General features: G+C 48.9%; 1 long non-coding RNA gene and 1 other non-coding gene across 2 annotated transcripts; both read left to right on the forward strand.

Moving 5' to 3' along the window:
• Positions 1-1519: 1519 nt before the first annotated feature.
• Positions 1520-15144, forward strand: LOC133232659 (uncharacterized). Its single transcript, XR_009731420.1, has 2 exons — positions 1520-2307; positions 15053-15144. It is a non-coding gene; the product is annotated as an uncharacterized LOC133232659 (long non-coding RNA).
• Positions 9802-9874, forward strand: TRNAV-UAC (transfer RNA valine (anticodon UAC)). Its single transcript has one exon. It is a non-coding gene; the product is annotated as a tRNA-Val (tRNA).
• Positions 15145-15748: the final 604 nt, after the last annotated feature.

Consider the following 15748-nt stretch of genomic DNA (forward strand, 5'->3'; position numbering starts at 1 on the left):
GCCAGCTGGGCTCACCCACAAGCAGAGGTTTTGCTCTCACAGGCCTGCCCCTCAGCACCTGCCACTGAAAGTCCTGGCTTAGGAAAGACACAAATGAGTATGTGTCTGAGACCAAGACAGGGCTTTCCCGGTGGCCGAGTGGTAAAGAGTCCACCTGCCGATGCAGGAGATGCAGGAGTCTGGGGTTCGATCACTCGGTAGGAAGATCCCCCAGAAGAGCGAATGGCAACCCCTTCCATATTCTTGCCTGGGGAATCCCTGGACAGATAACCCTGGCGGACCACAGTCCACGGGGTTGCAAGGAGTCGGACACGACTGAAGAGACTGAGCGCAGTGCAGACAGGAGCAGGGGCAGGGAGTCTGACACTGTGTCCCCTTCCATTTGCACAACCCCCAGCTCTCCTTGGAGGGTCAACAGGAGGAAGAGACGGAACCGCAGGAGGAGGGCCCTCTGGGTTTCCACCACCACTACCTGCCTTGCCTGATGCCTGTCCTGGGCCCCCTGCTCCCCGGGCCAGACCCTCTCCTTCCCCCTCGCCTACACCAGCCCTGCCTGCAGGACTGGACTGAGGTTCAGCACCACCATCCAGCATCTGAGAAAAGGGGAGCTCAGTGAGGCTGGGCATCTGGGTGCTGTCAGGGCCTTGCCCTGGGGTTGAAAGAGGGAGCCAGGGGCCAGGGGTGGTGTGGGAGACCTGTGGGTGAACTTGCTGAGGCCACCCCAGGAACTCTGATGGGGGATCTCTTTTCTCTTCTTCATCTCAGCAGAGCCGTGCCCGACCCCCACCCACCAGTGCCATGGGAACTGTGGGTGCAGATGTATCCCCGGCTTCAGGTAGGGACCGGGTGGGTGGTCAGCAGCGCCTAGGCCAAGGGAGAGATCGGAATGCTGGAAGGGCCATGTGCCCTGGGGCGTTGGGGGCTGGTCTTATTATTACCACAGACCAGGGTTCTGTCCCCTTAACTTTTCTTCCTTGGGGTCCACTGAGGCAGGGAGTAGTCTCGGTGAGGGTGCTTCTCCCCCCAGACTACTGATAGCTTCCAGTGAAGGGTCTCAGACTCGTGATTTCCAAAGAAAAAGATTTAGCTTAGGGACCAGAAACCAGGCGTGATCTCTCAAGCGCTTTTATGTAGCAGAGTTTTATTAAAGTATGAAAAGCACAGAGAAAGCTTCTGAAGTAGACATCAGAAGGGAATGGGGAGTGCCCCCCTCTCTAGTGTTAGCAAGGGAGTTAGATACTTTTTAAATTAGTAATTACAATAAATCAAAAGATTGTGTTTAGGTTGTAAAGATCTTGTTAGACCCCCCTCCCATAATTTACATTTTAAGACAACAGGATTGGCCCCAAGGTTTTCAGGAAGGGAGAACTGCCCTCAAGCAGGATACATTGTTGTTATATAACCCTCAGTACAGAGTTTAAACTGAGTTGTTTGTTGTAATTATCAGTTCCTGGGCTTAAAGAAAAAAGCCTCTTATGTGACTAAGGACTTCCCTTATAGCTCAGTTGTGAGACAATCTGCCTGCAATGCAGGAGACCTGGGTTCAATTCCTGGATCAGGAAGATCCCCAGGAGAAGGAAATGGCAACCCATTCCAGTATTCTTGCTTCATGCCTGGAGAATCTCAGGGACAGGGGAGCCTGGCGGGCTACAGTCCCTGGGGTCACAAGAGTCAGACACGATTTAGCGACTAAACCACCCATAGCATGTGACTAAGGCTAAGGAATGGAGAGAAAAAGAGATGTTTGTTCTTTCCTCCTCCTTGAGAATTCCAGACCCCTATCACCTCCTCCTTGGGGACCCCAGACTTCTTATCGACCTGCCTAGGAATTGACTCTCTCACTACTATGATGCTGAGAGCCTCGTGATATGAGAACAGACATCAACCCTGGAGCCCACGCCAGCTTCATCACGGAGCTGCAAATAGTCCTGGAGCTCCTGTGTCCCTCTCGTGCCTAACAATCCCTTTCTACACCTGGCAACCCTTCTTACGCCCCCATCCCCAACCAGGCCGTCTCCCCAGAGTGGATGAGTCCCGTCTCCACCACACGGAGACCTTGAACCAACCTGATCTCTGATCCGGGTGAGAGCGCCTTACAGCCCCGTTCACGCCCCAGAAGCCACGTGAAAGGCCAACCCTGTCCCATTGATCGCTGCCCCGGCTGGCAGAGGCCTGGGAGACGGAGCCCTCCCTCGAACTCCTCCCCTTTCCCTCTCTCTGGATGACCAGGGCTGCGGGGTCTCCATTTGGCCCAATAACAGAACTGGAGGTAAGAGGCGAGGATTGCTTTTGTTTCTGTTAGGTAGTGTTAGGTAAGTAGAATAGGGAAAAGGAGTCCAAAATGGCGGTGGCTAAAAGACAAGGAAGGTCCGAGGACCAGAGTGAAGACTTCAGGCAAAACAAACAGAACAAACAGCACTCCTGGCTAAGCCCAATTTGCACAGGGCAGGCCCAGGTGGAGGAAGAAACATATAAAAGGAGGAGCCAAAGCGCTTTCTCTTGGACTCTCTGTCCCGCGTGCATGCGCATGCTCTCTTTCTCTCTCTCTCTCTCTCCCTCCCCACGCACTCCTCCACTCTCTTCTCTTTGAGTCTTGGATTCTCCTGCTATCTCCTAAATAAAATAGAGCTGTAACACTGATTTGCCTAAGAGCTGTAGCACAGTTTGTCCAAGACCCAAGAGCTGTGACGCGCTGAGGGCTTTAATGTCCGTCGCTCCAAATCTTTGTTGTGACGAGACAAAGAACCGAGGAACATACACTCGCGTGACATCTATGGTGCCGTGACTCGGGTTTAACCTGGCTGAAACAACCTCTGCGTGGAAGAGGCCAAGCACAGCAGGAGCCCAGCTCAGCGAAGCTCCCGCGCTAGAAGCAGAAGGCGAAGAAACCCAGCGCAGGGGAAGGCCCATCGTGCTGGAAACCGGGACAGCGAAAAACGAACTCAGCAGAAAGCTCACGCGGCCCAGTCTCAGATTCCAGAAGACCTCCAGTTAAGGTAAGAGGTCCTCGCTCCTATGGCTGGAGGGACCTTTACAATCTCTCGTTTCTTGTTTCCTCGAACCTCCTGCAAACAGGCGGGCGACAGGGGCACAACTGAGGGACTCTGGAGAGGCTGCTCCTCAGCATGTCCCAAAGGCACTATCTGCTGAGCCCCAGTAGTTGTTACCCAAGCCGGTGGGGGTTCTTCTGTCCTTTCTCTTCTCTGTGCCAAGGATCAGACCAATGAAACTGTGAGCACCCGTCAGATATTTGGCAAATCTTCCAGTGGGCTATGAAGGGGATTCCTTGGCACGTTTTTCCCACTGCTTTTTCCTCCTGTCCTTCAGCTCTCTCCCGGGACTCAAGCCCGGCCAAAACTAATGAAACTCAGGCTCTGATGTCTCATTGCAAAAATTCATTGAGAGACAAAGCGATAAGAGGTAGATTTGTTAGGATCCAGAGAGAAGCCACGCTTCAGGGTGTGAACCATTGCTGAGGGCAAAGGCTTCGGCCATGGAATTAGGCCTGGCTAGGTTTTGTGAGGGGATGGAATTCATATGCTAATGAGTGAGAGGATCATCCCAGCCATTGGGGAACCACCCACTCCTCCCTCTTCTGACCTTGTGCCTTGGAGCTGTCTTGCCACCTCTGCCTGTGTCTGTTGGCTTATAGATTGGGGATTAAGGTTTACTTGAATTTGACTTGTCATCTTGGACCCAATTGATTTTAATTGGTTTACATTATACCCTTGTGCTATGTCATTCTTTCAAAATTTGTGCTCTGCCCCCTTCCCTCCTGTTTCATACTCTTTTCCTGAGCCCCATCCAGACCCACAAGGTTGCCTCTACAATCTTCTGGAGAGACACCAGAAAATAGCTGGCCTTGGGAGGGAAATACTCTATAATATCCAACCCCCTAATCCTACCCAATACTGGTCACACTGGAGATCTTGGGGACGCCCAAACTCCAGTCCGGGGGGTCCCCGGAGGTCATCACACCTTGACCTGCCTAGGGATCGGTCTTCGAAAGGTTGTCACGCTTCAACCTGTTCGGGGATCCTCTAGTCCCAGGGGTCCCAGGAGGTCGTCACGCCTCGACCTGCCCAGGGACCCAATCCTCGGGAGGCCGTCACGCCTCGACCTGCCTGAGGATTCGATCTCTAGGAGGCTGTCATGCCTCAGCCTGCCTGGGGATCTGCACCCCGACCCGGGGACGCCTGGCTCTCAGGTTGCAACAGTTCTGGGTAGGATAAGCTTCAGAAAGACTCACCCCTAAGGAAGTCTACCTATGGAAACAGAAAGAAGCCTATTACTTGCGGGACTGTGCCCAGTCTCAGCAATAACTCAGGAGCCCAATGAGAACCCCATTGCCTTTCTGGAGAGGCTAAAAGAGGCACTCCAAAAGTTTACCAACCTGGACTTAGACTCTTACGAGGGACGGGTGATTCCTTTAAAATCACCTGGGACAAATTCCTGTCCCAATGTGCGTCAGATATCAGAATTAAGTTACAGCAGCTACAACAGCAGGACCCTGCTGCCTCTTTAGATGAGATGGTCCAGACAGCCACCAATACCTTTTATAACAGAGAACAGGAGAAGGAGGCCAATGCCCAGGAGAAGGAGAGAAAGAAAGAGACAAGGCATGCCCAGATGCTGGCTGCCCTCCAGAGAAGCCCTATGGCAAACCCCGAGTCCTTGAGGGACAAGGCACGAGACAGATGCCTGATCTGTAGACAGGCGGGGCATTGGGCCCAAGAGTGTCCAAACTGTGACAAGTCTCCTAGAACGGCTTGCCACAAATGCCATCAACTGGGACATTGGGCGGCACTCTGCCCTCAGTACCCAAGAGCCTCAAGGTCAAGCGCCAAGCCTACCCCTCACGATGGTTCGAGAGGACTGAAGCGGCCCGCTCCAGCCAGCCCGCCTGTCACAGATAACCATCACGGGGCTGGAGCCAAGGGTGCGACTGGATGAGGCAGGTAGGTCCAAGAATTTCTTGGTTGACACAGGGGCTACCCACCTACTCTGTCTTGATCTCCTACTCCGGAGCCTTCTCCTCCCAAACCTGTACCATTTTGGGTGCTACAGGAAAAGCAACTACTAAAAGATTCACCCGAGCACTTCTTTGTTGCTGAGATGGACAAATATTTTCCCACCAGTTTCTGGTGGTCCCTGAGTGTCCTACCCCCTTATTGGGAAGAGATATACTCACTAAACTGGGGACCACCCTTGTGATGGGAAGTTTTTCAGCCCCTAGAGCTCTACAGCTCCTGGTTACTACTGAAGAACCCATTACACCTTCAATAGAGAGGGCCCAAAAACTATGGGAAGACAAAATTAACCCCCAGGTGTGGGATCAGGGGATTCCTGGGCGAGCCCACCAAGCTGAACCGGTCCTCATTGTCCTCCGAGATCCCACTCGGTTTCCTAACCAGAAACAATATCCTCTCAAAAGAGAGGCTTGGGACTTACCTGGGAGTTCAGACTACACACGGGTCCAAGAGGCAGTCCTCTGATCGCGTAAAAGGAATCCTCCAGTTGCCCTCCCCCACGACTCGAAAACAATTGCGAGCTTTCCTGGGGCTAACTGGTTATTGTAGAATCTGGATACCCAGCTATGGTCTAATTGCCCAGCCCTTATATGAAAGCTTAAAGGGACGAGATGATTCAATCCCACTGATGTGGGGAACTCCTCAAAAGGAGGCAGAGGCTACACTAAAACAGGCCTTAACTCAGGCACCTGCCTTGAGGTTGCCAGACCCAGAAAAAGCATCCCAACTTTATGTCCATGAAAGAGAGGGAATAGCCTTGGGAGTGTTAACTCAAAGGTTGGGATCTGAGCCCCAGCCTGTAGCTTACTTATCCAAGAGGCTGGATCCAACTTCCCGAGGTTGGCCCCCCTGCCTTCGAAATCTTGCAGCTATTGCAATCATGATAGAAGATGCTTTAAAACTCTCCTTTGGGGGCAAACTAACTATTTTTACCAGCCACCAAGTAAAACAACTCCTAAATGGGAGAGGACATTTATGGATGTCTGATCAAAGAATCCTCAGATATCAAGTAATGCTGATGGAAAATCCAGGCCTCACTATATCCCCTTGTGAGGTTCTTAACCCAGCCACCCTCCTACCTACCCCCGAGGGCTCTCTCCCTTTTCACTCTTGTCTAGAAATCTTGGACCCCTGGACAAAACCCCGGGAGGGATTGTCAGAAGATCCTCTGACCAATCCTGAGGAAATCTGGTACACTGATGGAATCAGCTTTGTCTTGGATGGAAAAAGAAGAGCCGGGTATGCAGTAATCTCCAATTTTGAGACCATAGAGGCTAAGCCTCTGCCACCAGGTACTTCAGCCCAATTAGCTGAGCTCATAGCCCTGACTCGAGCTTTAGAGCTGGGAAAAGGAAAAAGAATAGCCATTTACACTGACTCCAAGTATGCCTTTTTGGTGCTACATGCACATGCGGCTGTTTGGAAAGAAAGGGGCCACTTGACCACCCAAGGGTCCCCAATCAAATATGGTGATCAGATTCTTCGACTCTTGGAGGCAGTCCATCTGCCCACTGAGGTTTCAGTCTCCCACTGTAAAGGACACCAAAAAGGGAACACGGAAGTGGCACGAGGGAACCAAGCAGCTGATCAGGCAGCTAGGAGAGCAGCATTACAGAACCATGACCTAATAGGGATTGCCACCTTAGTTCCACAGGCTGATTTGCCAGAAACTCCTTCATATACTGAAGGTAAGACTCTTAAAGCTAAGAGCGAGGGCTTTCAAGAAGATCATATGGGGTGGTTCCAAAAGGAGGGACTCCTTTTTCTGCCTGGAAACCTCCAATGGAAGTTGGTTAACTCCTTACATGCCACTACTCATTTAGGAGAAAAGGCCCTCCAAAGAGTACTAGAAAGGTCCTTCAGAGGAACAGGCCTCCAAACAACTATAAGACAGGTGGTCTCCTCTTGTCCCACTTGCCAATTAAACAACCCCCAAGGAGCTCAAAGATCCCAGCTGGCCCAGCCCATCCAATGACGTGGGGCCTACCCAGGAGAGGACTGGCAGATGGACTTCACCCAGATGCCAGTTTCTCAAGGGTATAAATACCTATTAGTTATGATATATACATTCACAGGATGGATTGAAGGCTTTCCCACCCGGACTGAGAAGGCTGAGGAGGTGGTAAAAAAACTGCTCCATGAAATCATTCCAAGATTTGGTCTGCCCAGGTCATTACAAAGTGACAATGGGACATCATTTACTTCTAAGGTCACCCAAGGAGTCTCGAAAGCATTGGGCATTACTTATTATCTCCATTGTGCCTGGAGGCCTCAATCTTCAGGAAAAGTAGAAAGAGCCAATCAATTCTTAAAATCATCGATAAAAAAGATAACCCAGGAGACCTCCCTGGGAAGGAAGGAGGCTTTACCAATAGCTCTCCTCTGCACCCGCATTGCCCCTAAGGAACAGGTTGGTCTTAGTCCTTATGAGATGCTATATGGGAGACCTTTTGTTTATGTCAATGACCTCTTCCTAGATCCAGAGGTTCAGACCCTCCAGTCTTATACCATGGCCATTGGGCAATTCCAACAGGATATACGCTTGTGGGGTATGAACCAGGACCCAAAAGATTATAAAGAGTCACCACTATATGCTCCAGGAACTCCTAATTAAATTAGGAAGTCCTAATTAAAGTCTGGAAAGATGGGTCCCCAAAGGCTCAATTCCAGCCCACATGGAAGGGCCCCTATCCTGTAATACTTTCTACCCCCACAGCAGTCAGGGTACCAGGTACCAGGACAGGACTCCTGGATTCACTACTCACGAGTCAAGCCATGGAAGAAAACAGAAGAGGACACTCAATACACCTGTGAGCCCCTGGGAGATCTCAGATACCTATTCAGAACTACCAATGATTGTCATTCTAATGAACACCCCCAAAATCTGGTTTCTGGGGATAAGATTTCTCAGGATAACTCTAAGGAGCCAACACAGCTTGACTGTACTCCAAAACAGACAGGAGATAGACCTTCTGATCCCTGAACAAGGAGGGACTTGAGCCATCCTGGCGATGTGAATTTAAAATTGACTAATGTCCCTACTAGTCCTTGTTACGCTATATTGATGATGCTTATGCTTATTCCATGTACTGTCAATTGTCTAACCTGTTTTGTCTCTGCCCAGGTCAACCAGCTACAACATGCAGTGCCAGTTCAACAAAGATATAAAACTACAGCTGACCACGGAAAATATCACACACCCTTGGACACCGCTATAAGGACTCTGAGGATTGAGACTAGCAAGAGGGGGAGGCCCAATACCCCTCGCTGTCCCAGTTCAGCAGGGAGTAGCCAGAAAGACCTCGACGCCCCTATTCCCAAAGAATTGGGCCTCCCATCTCTTGAGGGGGGAATGTTAGGTAGGTAGAATAGGGAAAAGGAGTCCAAGATGGCGGTGGCTAAAAGACAGGAAGGTCCGAGGACCAGAGTGAAGACTTCAGGCAGAACAAACAGAACAAACAGCACTCCTGGCTAAGCCCAATTTGCATAGGGCAGGCTCAGGTGGAGGAAAAAACTTATAAAAGGAGGAGCCAAAGCGCTTTCTCTCGGACTCTCTGTCCCGCGTACATGCGCACGCGCTCTCTCCCTCTCCCTCCCCATGCACTCCTCCACTCTCTTCTCTTTGAGTCTTGGATTCTCCTGCTATCTCCTAAATAAAATAGAGCTGTAACACTGATTTGCCTAACAGCTGTAGCACGGTTTTGTCCAAGACCCGAGAGCTGTGACGCGCCGAGGGCTTTAATGTCCGTCGCTCCAAATCTTTGTTATGACGAGACAAAGAACCGAGCTTCGTCACAACAAAGATCTGGAGCGACGGACATTGAAGCCCTCGGCACGTCACAGCTCTCGGATCATGTCACAACTCTGGGAACAGAGTGTCTCTCTGCACCTCTGGGCCAGGGCGGGTCTTCCCAGCCTCCCTCAGGAGGGAGTCACTCAGGGTCCCATGAGGCTGGGTGCCTGGTGCCCAGGCGGGTCGGCCTTGGGGCACACCAGGGCCTGGGTTTGCTGTGGCTCAGGAAGGCCTCTGAAGGAGAGGGTGGAGGGAGGCTGAGGAGACATTTGGAGACAGAAGTTCAGCCAGGCCTGGTGGCTCCCCCTGCTGGCCATTCCCAGGAGGCGACACGAAGGCACGGGGTTAAGTCCAGGTGTTTGTATTCAGGCTGCTTCACATGGTCCCTCAGCCAGGCCTGGACCACACCCTAAGGAGCCACACTGAGTTCCAGTGGCCGCCATGACAGTGGCCAAGCTGCTCACATAGGCTGTGCCCGGTGGCTCTGTCTCAGCCTCTTGTAAGCGGCTTGCACTCAGGTGTTACTTGTTACTAGGTGTTACTTGTTACTAGTTACTTGTTACTAGAAGGAAATCCTTAACATGATAAAGGAAACTTAGAAAAATTTTGCATATGTACTATTATTTTTTTTAACATCTGTATTATTTTTTTTAATGAGTACATCTTAGGGGCATTTCCTTTAAAATCTGGAACCAAACAAGGATGCCCACTATCTTTGCTTCTATGTAACATTTTACCAGAGGTCCTAGACAATATAGTAAGACAAGCAAAAGAAATTAAAGGCCTAGGGATGGGAACAGAGCAAAATCATCAGTATTTTCATATGATATGGTTGCCTAGATAGAACATTCAAATGAATGATCAGACAAATGATCCAAAATAATCAGATTTTAGCAAGACAGCTAGCTGTAAGATCAATATCCAAAAAGAAATTGCTTTTGTATAGAACAGTAACATACAAAAATGTAATTTAGGACTTCCCTGGTGGTCCAGTGGTTAAGACTCTGCACTTACACTCCAGGGGCCACAGGTTTGATCCCTGGTCAGGGAAGTTCTGCATGCTGCATGGAGTATCCAGGAAAAAAAAATAGTTTAAAAAGCACGCTATGTATAGTAGCAAAAAGACGGAAGTGATACAGAAACAAAAAGATAGCAGAATATAAGACTTAAAGTCAGAAAGTTATAAAACACAATTGAAAGACATTGAACACAATTTAAATAAATGTAGAACCCGCCCATGTTCGTGACTAAGGAATTCAAATTGAGAACAATTCTCTTCCTATAGTTTTAAGGCAATTCTAATAGATCCAAATAAGGGATTTCATGGAAAACAAAAGATGATTCTAAACCTTATTTTGGAAAGAACAAAAGGACCAAGACACCCCTAAAGAATAAAATGAGGGGATTTGCCCTACTAGATATGGAGACTTACTATAAAATATAATTTTAGTGTAGATGAAGGCAAATTAACCAGTGGAAAGGTAAAGTGCCCAGAAATAGTCTTGCGTGAAACTCACACCTGACAAACATGGCCCTGGACATCACTGGGTGGAGAAGGAGATAAAAATGAATGATGCTTGATCAACTGGTCAACTATGTGGAGAAAAAGATGGGAAACGTATCCCTACATTGCTCCCTTCATTGGGAGGGATGTATCCCTTCATTCCTCACCTGGAATGGAGAAATCAATTCTATCTAATTTAAAGATTTACATGTAAAAGAACACTTTAAAAACTTTTATAAGAAAATATATACTTAGTCACTCAGTCGTGTCCAACCCTGTGACCCAGTGGGCTGTAGACCGCCAGGCTCCACTGTGCATGGGAATTCCCAGGCAAGAATACTGGAGTGGGTTGCCATTTCCTACTTCAGGAGATCTTCCTGACCCAGAGGTCAAATCCTCCCCTCCTGCAGTGGCTCCTGTGTTGCAGGCAGATTCTTTACCGCTGAGCCACCAGGGAAATTCATAAGAAAATACAGGAGAGTATGTTTACGTCGGGGACTTCCTTCTTCGCGCGCCCTTGGGTCTCGGTAGGGAGTCCGCTGGGGTGCCTTTCCGGCCGGACTTCTGCGCCGGCCCCGCACCCCTGAGAACGCCGGTCCTCCGAGGAGGAGCGGGGCTTTTTTCCATCGCCGCCCTCTCTGCCTTTGGAGCTCTCCCGGGACACCCTACATTTCCCTAGGGTCGGGAGCCCGAGGGGCGCGCACGGCTCTCCGGCTCCTGCTCTTCAGCCTGTGCCGCGAGCGGCAGCCGAGACCTCGTCAGACGTGATGGGCTGAGCTGGCAACCCGGGTGCGGGACCGCCTCCCGTAGCCCCAATGCCCCGGCGGGAAGAGAGCCGTGAGGGTGTCCGCCTGGCGAGTGCGGCCAGAACATCGGTCACTGTTTTCTGTGCGCATGTTGAAAGGACCGTGTGTGAGCCTGGTGGTTTTTAAACCTTGGGGCGGAGGCTGGGAGGACCGACCCCACGTCCAAGGAGCCGTGGCTGCGCGGGCGCAGGAGGGCCTAGAGGAGCTATCCCACGTTGAAGGTCAGGAAGGGCGGCGGTGAGGAGATACCCCTCGTCCAGGGTAAGGAGCAGCAGCTGCGCTTTGCTGGAGCAGCCCTGAAGAGATACCCCACGCCCAAGGTAAGAGAAACCCAAGTAAGACGGTAGGTGTTGCAAGAGGGCATCAGAGGACAGACACACTGAAACCATACTCACAGAAAACTAGTCAATCTAATCACACTAGGACCACAGCCTTGTCTAACTCAATGAAACTAAGCCATGCCCGTGGGGCAACCCAAGATGGGCGGGTCATGGTGGAGAGATCTGACAGAATGTGGTCCACTGGAGAAGGGAATGGCAAACCTCTTCAGTATTCTTGCCTTGAGAACCCCATAAACAGTATGAAAAGGCAAAATGATAGGATACTGAAAGAGGAACTCCCCAGGTCAGTAGCTGCCCAATATGCTACTAGAGATCAGTGGAGAAATAACTCCAGAAAGAATGAAGGGATGGAGCCAAAGCAAAAACAATACCCAGCTGTGGATGTGACTGGTGATAGAAGCAAGGTCCGATGCTGTAAAGAGCAATATTGCATAGGAACCTGGAATGTCAGGTCCATGAATCAAGGCAAATTGGAAGTGGTCAAACAAGAGATGGCAAGAGTGAATGTTGACATTCTAGGAATCAGCGAACTAAAATGGACTGGAATGGGTGAATTTAACTCAGATGACCATTATATCTACTACTGCGGGCAGGAATCCCTCAGAAGAAATGGAGTAGACATCATGGTCAACAAAAGAGTCCAAAATGCAGTACTTGGATGCAATCTCAAAAATGACAGAATGATCTCTGTTCATTTCCAAGGCAAACCATTCAATATCACAGTAATCCAAGTCTATGCCCCAACTAGTAATGCTGAAGAAGCTGAACGGTTCTATGAAGACCTACAAGACCTTTTAGAACTAACACCCAAAAAAGATGTCCTTTTCATTATAGGGGACTGGAATGCAAAAGTAGGAAGTCAAGAAACACCTGGAGTAACAGGCAAATTTGGCCTTGGAATACGGAATGAAGCAGGGCAAAGACTAATAGAATTTTGCCAAGAAAATGCACTGGTCATAACAAACACCCTCTTCCAACAACACAAAAGGAGACTCTACACATGGACATCACCAGATGGTCAACACCGAAATCAGATTGATTATATTCTTTGCAGCCAAAGATGGAGAAGCTCTATACAGTCAGCAAAAACAAGACCAGGAGCTGACTGTGGCTCAGATCATGAACTCCTTATTGCCCAATTCAGACTTAAATTGAAGAAAGTAGGGAAAACCACTAGATCATTCAGGTAAGACCTAAATCAAATCCCTTATGATTATACAGTGGAAGTGAGAAATAGATTTAAGGGCCTAGATCTGATAGACAGAGTACCTAATGAACTATGGACAGAGGTTCATGACATTGTACAGGAGACAGGGATCAAGACCATTCCCAGGGAAAAGAAATGCAAAAAAGCAAAATGGCTGTCTGGGGAGGCCTTACAAATAGCTGTGAAAAGAAGAGAAGTGACAAGCAAAGGAGAAAAGGAAAGATATAAACATCTGAATGCAGAGTTCCAAAGAATAGCAAGAAGAGACAAGAAAGCCTTCCTCAGCGATCAATGCAAAGAAATAGAGGAAAACAATAAAATGGGAAAGACTAGTGATCTCTTCAAGAAAATCAGAGATACCAAAGGAACATTTCATGCAAAGATGGGCTCAATAAAGGACAGAAATGGTATGGACCTAACAGAAGCAGAAGATATTAAGAAGAGGTGGCAAGAATACACAGAAGAAGTGTACAAAAAAGATCTTCACGACCCAGATAATCACGATGGTGTGATCACTGACCTAGAGCCAGACATCCTGGAATGTGAAGTCAAGTGGGCCTTAGAAAGCATCAACAACGAACAAAGCTAGTGGAGGTGATGGAATTCCAGTGGAGCTCTTTCAAATCCTGAAAGACGATGCTGTGAAAGTGCTGCACTCAATATGCCAGCAAATTTGGAAGACTCAGCAGTGGCCACAGGACTGGAAAAGGTCAGTTTTCATTCCAATCCCAAAGAAAGGCAATGCCGAAGAATGCTCAAACTACCGCACAATTGCACTCATCTCACACGCTAGTAAAGTAATGCTCAAAATTCTCCAAGCCAGGCTTCAGCAATATGTGAACCGTGAACTTCCTGATGTTCAAGCTGGTTTTAGAAAAGGCAGAGGAACCAGAGATCAAATTGCCAACATCTGCTGGATCATGGAAAAAGTGAGAGAGTTCCAGAAAAACATCTATTTCTGCTTTATTGACTATGCCAAAGCCTTTGACTGTGTGGATCACAATAAACTGTGGAAAATTCTTCAAGAGATGGGCATACAAGACCACCTGACCTGCCTCTTGAGAAATTTGTATGCAGGTCAGGAAGCAACAGTTACAACTGGACACGGAACAACAGACTGGTTCCAAATAGGAAAAGGAGTACGTCAAGGCTGTATATTGTGACCCTGCTTATTTAACTTATATGCAGAGTACATGATGAGAAACGCTGGGCTGGAAGAAGCACAAGCTGGAATCAAGATTGCCGGGAGAAATATCAATAACCTCAGATATGCAGAGGACACCACCCTTATGGCAGAAAGTGAAGAGGAACTCAAAAGCCTCTTGATGAAAGTGAAAGTGGAGACTGAAAAAGTTGGCTTAAAGCTCAACATTCAGAAAACGAAGATTGTGGCATCTGGTCCTATCACTTCGTGGGAAATAGATGGGGAAACAGTGGAAACAGTGTCAGACTTTATTTTTCTGGGCTCCAAAATCACTGCAGATGGTGACTGCAGCCATGAAATTAAGAGACGCTTAGTCCTTGGAAGGAAAGTTATGACCATCCTAGATAGCATATTCAAAAGCGGAGACATTACTTTGCCAACAAAGGTTCGTCTAGTCAAGGCTATGGTTTTTCCTGTGGTCATGTATGGATGTGAGAGTTGGACTGTGAAGAAGGCTGAGTGCCGAAGAATTGATGCTTTTGAACTGTGGTGTTGGAGAAGACTCTTGAGAGTCCCTTGGACTGCAAGGAGATCCAACCAGTCCATTCTGAAGGAGATCAGCCCTGGGATTTCTTTGGAAGGAATGATGCTAAAGCTGAAACTCCAGTACTTTGGCCACCTCATGCGAAGAGTTGACTCATTGGAAAAGACTCTGATGCTGGGAGGGATTGGGGGCAGGAGGAGAAAGGGACGACAGAGGATGAGATGGCTGGATGGCATCACTGCCTCGATGGACATGAGTCTGAGTGAACTCCGGGAGTTGGTGATGGACAGGGAGGCCTGGCGTGCTGCGATTCATGGGGTCACAAAGAGTCTGACAGGACTGAGCGACTGAACTGAACTGATGTTTAAGTCGTTGGGGCAAGGAGGGATTTCCTAAGCAAGACCTCGAGATCACCACTGCTAGAATAAACAACTGATAAGTTTGAGTATATTAAAGACATGATGAACATTTCAAAGAAAACAAAATGTCTCAACGAATGAAAAGATGCTTTTACTCAGTAAGGGCAAGGGAAATTAAAACCACAACGAAAACCACTTTATATCTACTAGATTGGCAGAAGTTAAGGAAGTCGACACGACCAATTGTTGGATCAGCTGTGGGTCAGTCAGTTCACTTCAGTTCAGTTTCTGTTTGTTTGTGTCAGTTTGTTTCTGTCACGCGAGTGTATGTTCCTCGGTTCTTTGTCTCGTCACAACAGAGATTTGGAGCAACGGACATTAAAGCCCTCGGCGTGTCACAGCTCTCGGGTCTTGGACAAATTGTGCTACAGCTCTTAGGCATATAAGTGCTACAGCTCTATTTTATTTAGAAGATAGCGAGAGAGAGAGAGAGAGAAAGGAACGGAGGGAAGGAGGGAGGGAGGGAGGGAGAGAGAGTGAGAGAGAGAGAGAAAAAAGAGCGCATGCACGTGGGAGAGAGAGTCTGTGAGAAAGCGCTTTGGCTTCTCCTTTTATATGTTTTTTCTTCCACCTGGGCCTGCCCTATGCAAATTGGGCTTAGCCAGAAGTGCTGTTTGTTCTGCCTGAAGTTTTCACTCTGGTCCTCAGACCTTCCTTTGACCTTCCTTGTCTTTTAGCCACCGCCATTTTGGACTCCTTTTCCCTATTCTACCTACCTAACATTTCCATGGCTCTCAGAAAGACCAGAGTGGCAGGGGAGGCCTGGCGGGAGGTTCCCGGAGCCAAGCCATTGGGGCCCCCACATTCATCCCTGGATGCTGGCTCTGTTGGCTGAAGAGAGAAGTCAGAGCCATGTCCTGGAGGGCCACGTGGGAACAGAATGTCTCTCTGCCCCTCTGGGCCAGAGTGGGTCACCCACACTCCCTCAGGAGGGAGTCACTCAGGGTCCCATAGGATGGG

Source organism: Bos javanicus, chromosome 19 (genome assembly GCF_032452875.1).
Source record: "Bos javanicus breed banteng chromosome 19, ARS-OSU_banteng_1.0, whole genome shotgun sequence".
In the NCBI taxonomy this organism is placed as follows: domain Eukaryota; kingdom Metazoa; phylum Chordata; class Mammalia; order Artiodactyla; family Bovidae; genus Bos; species Bos javanicus.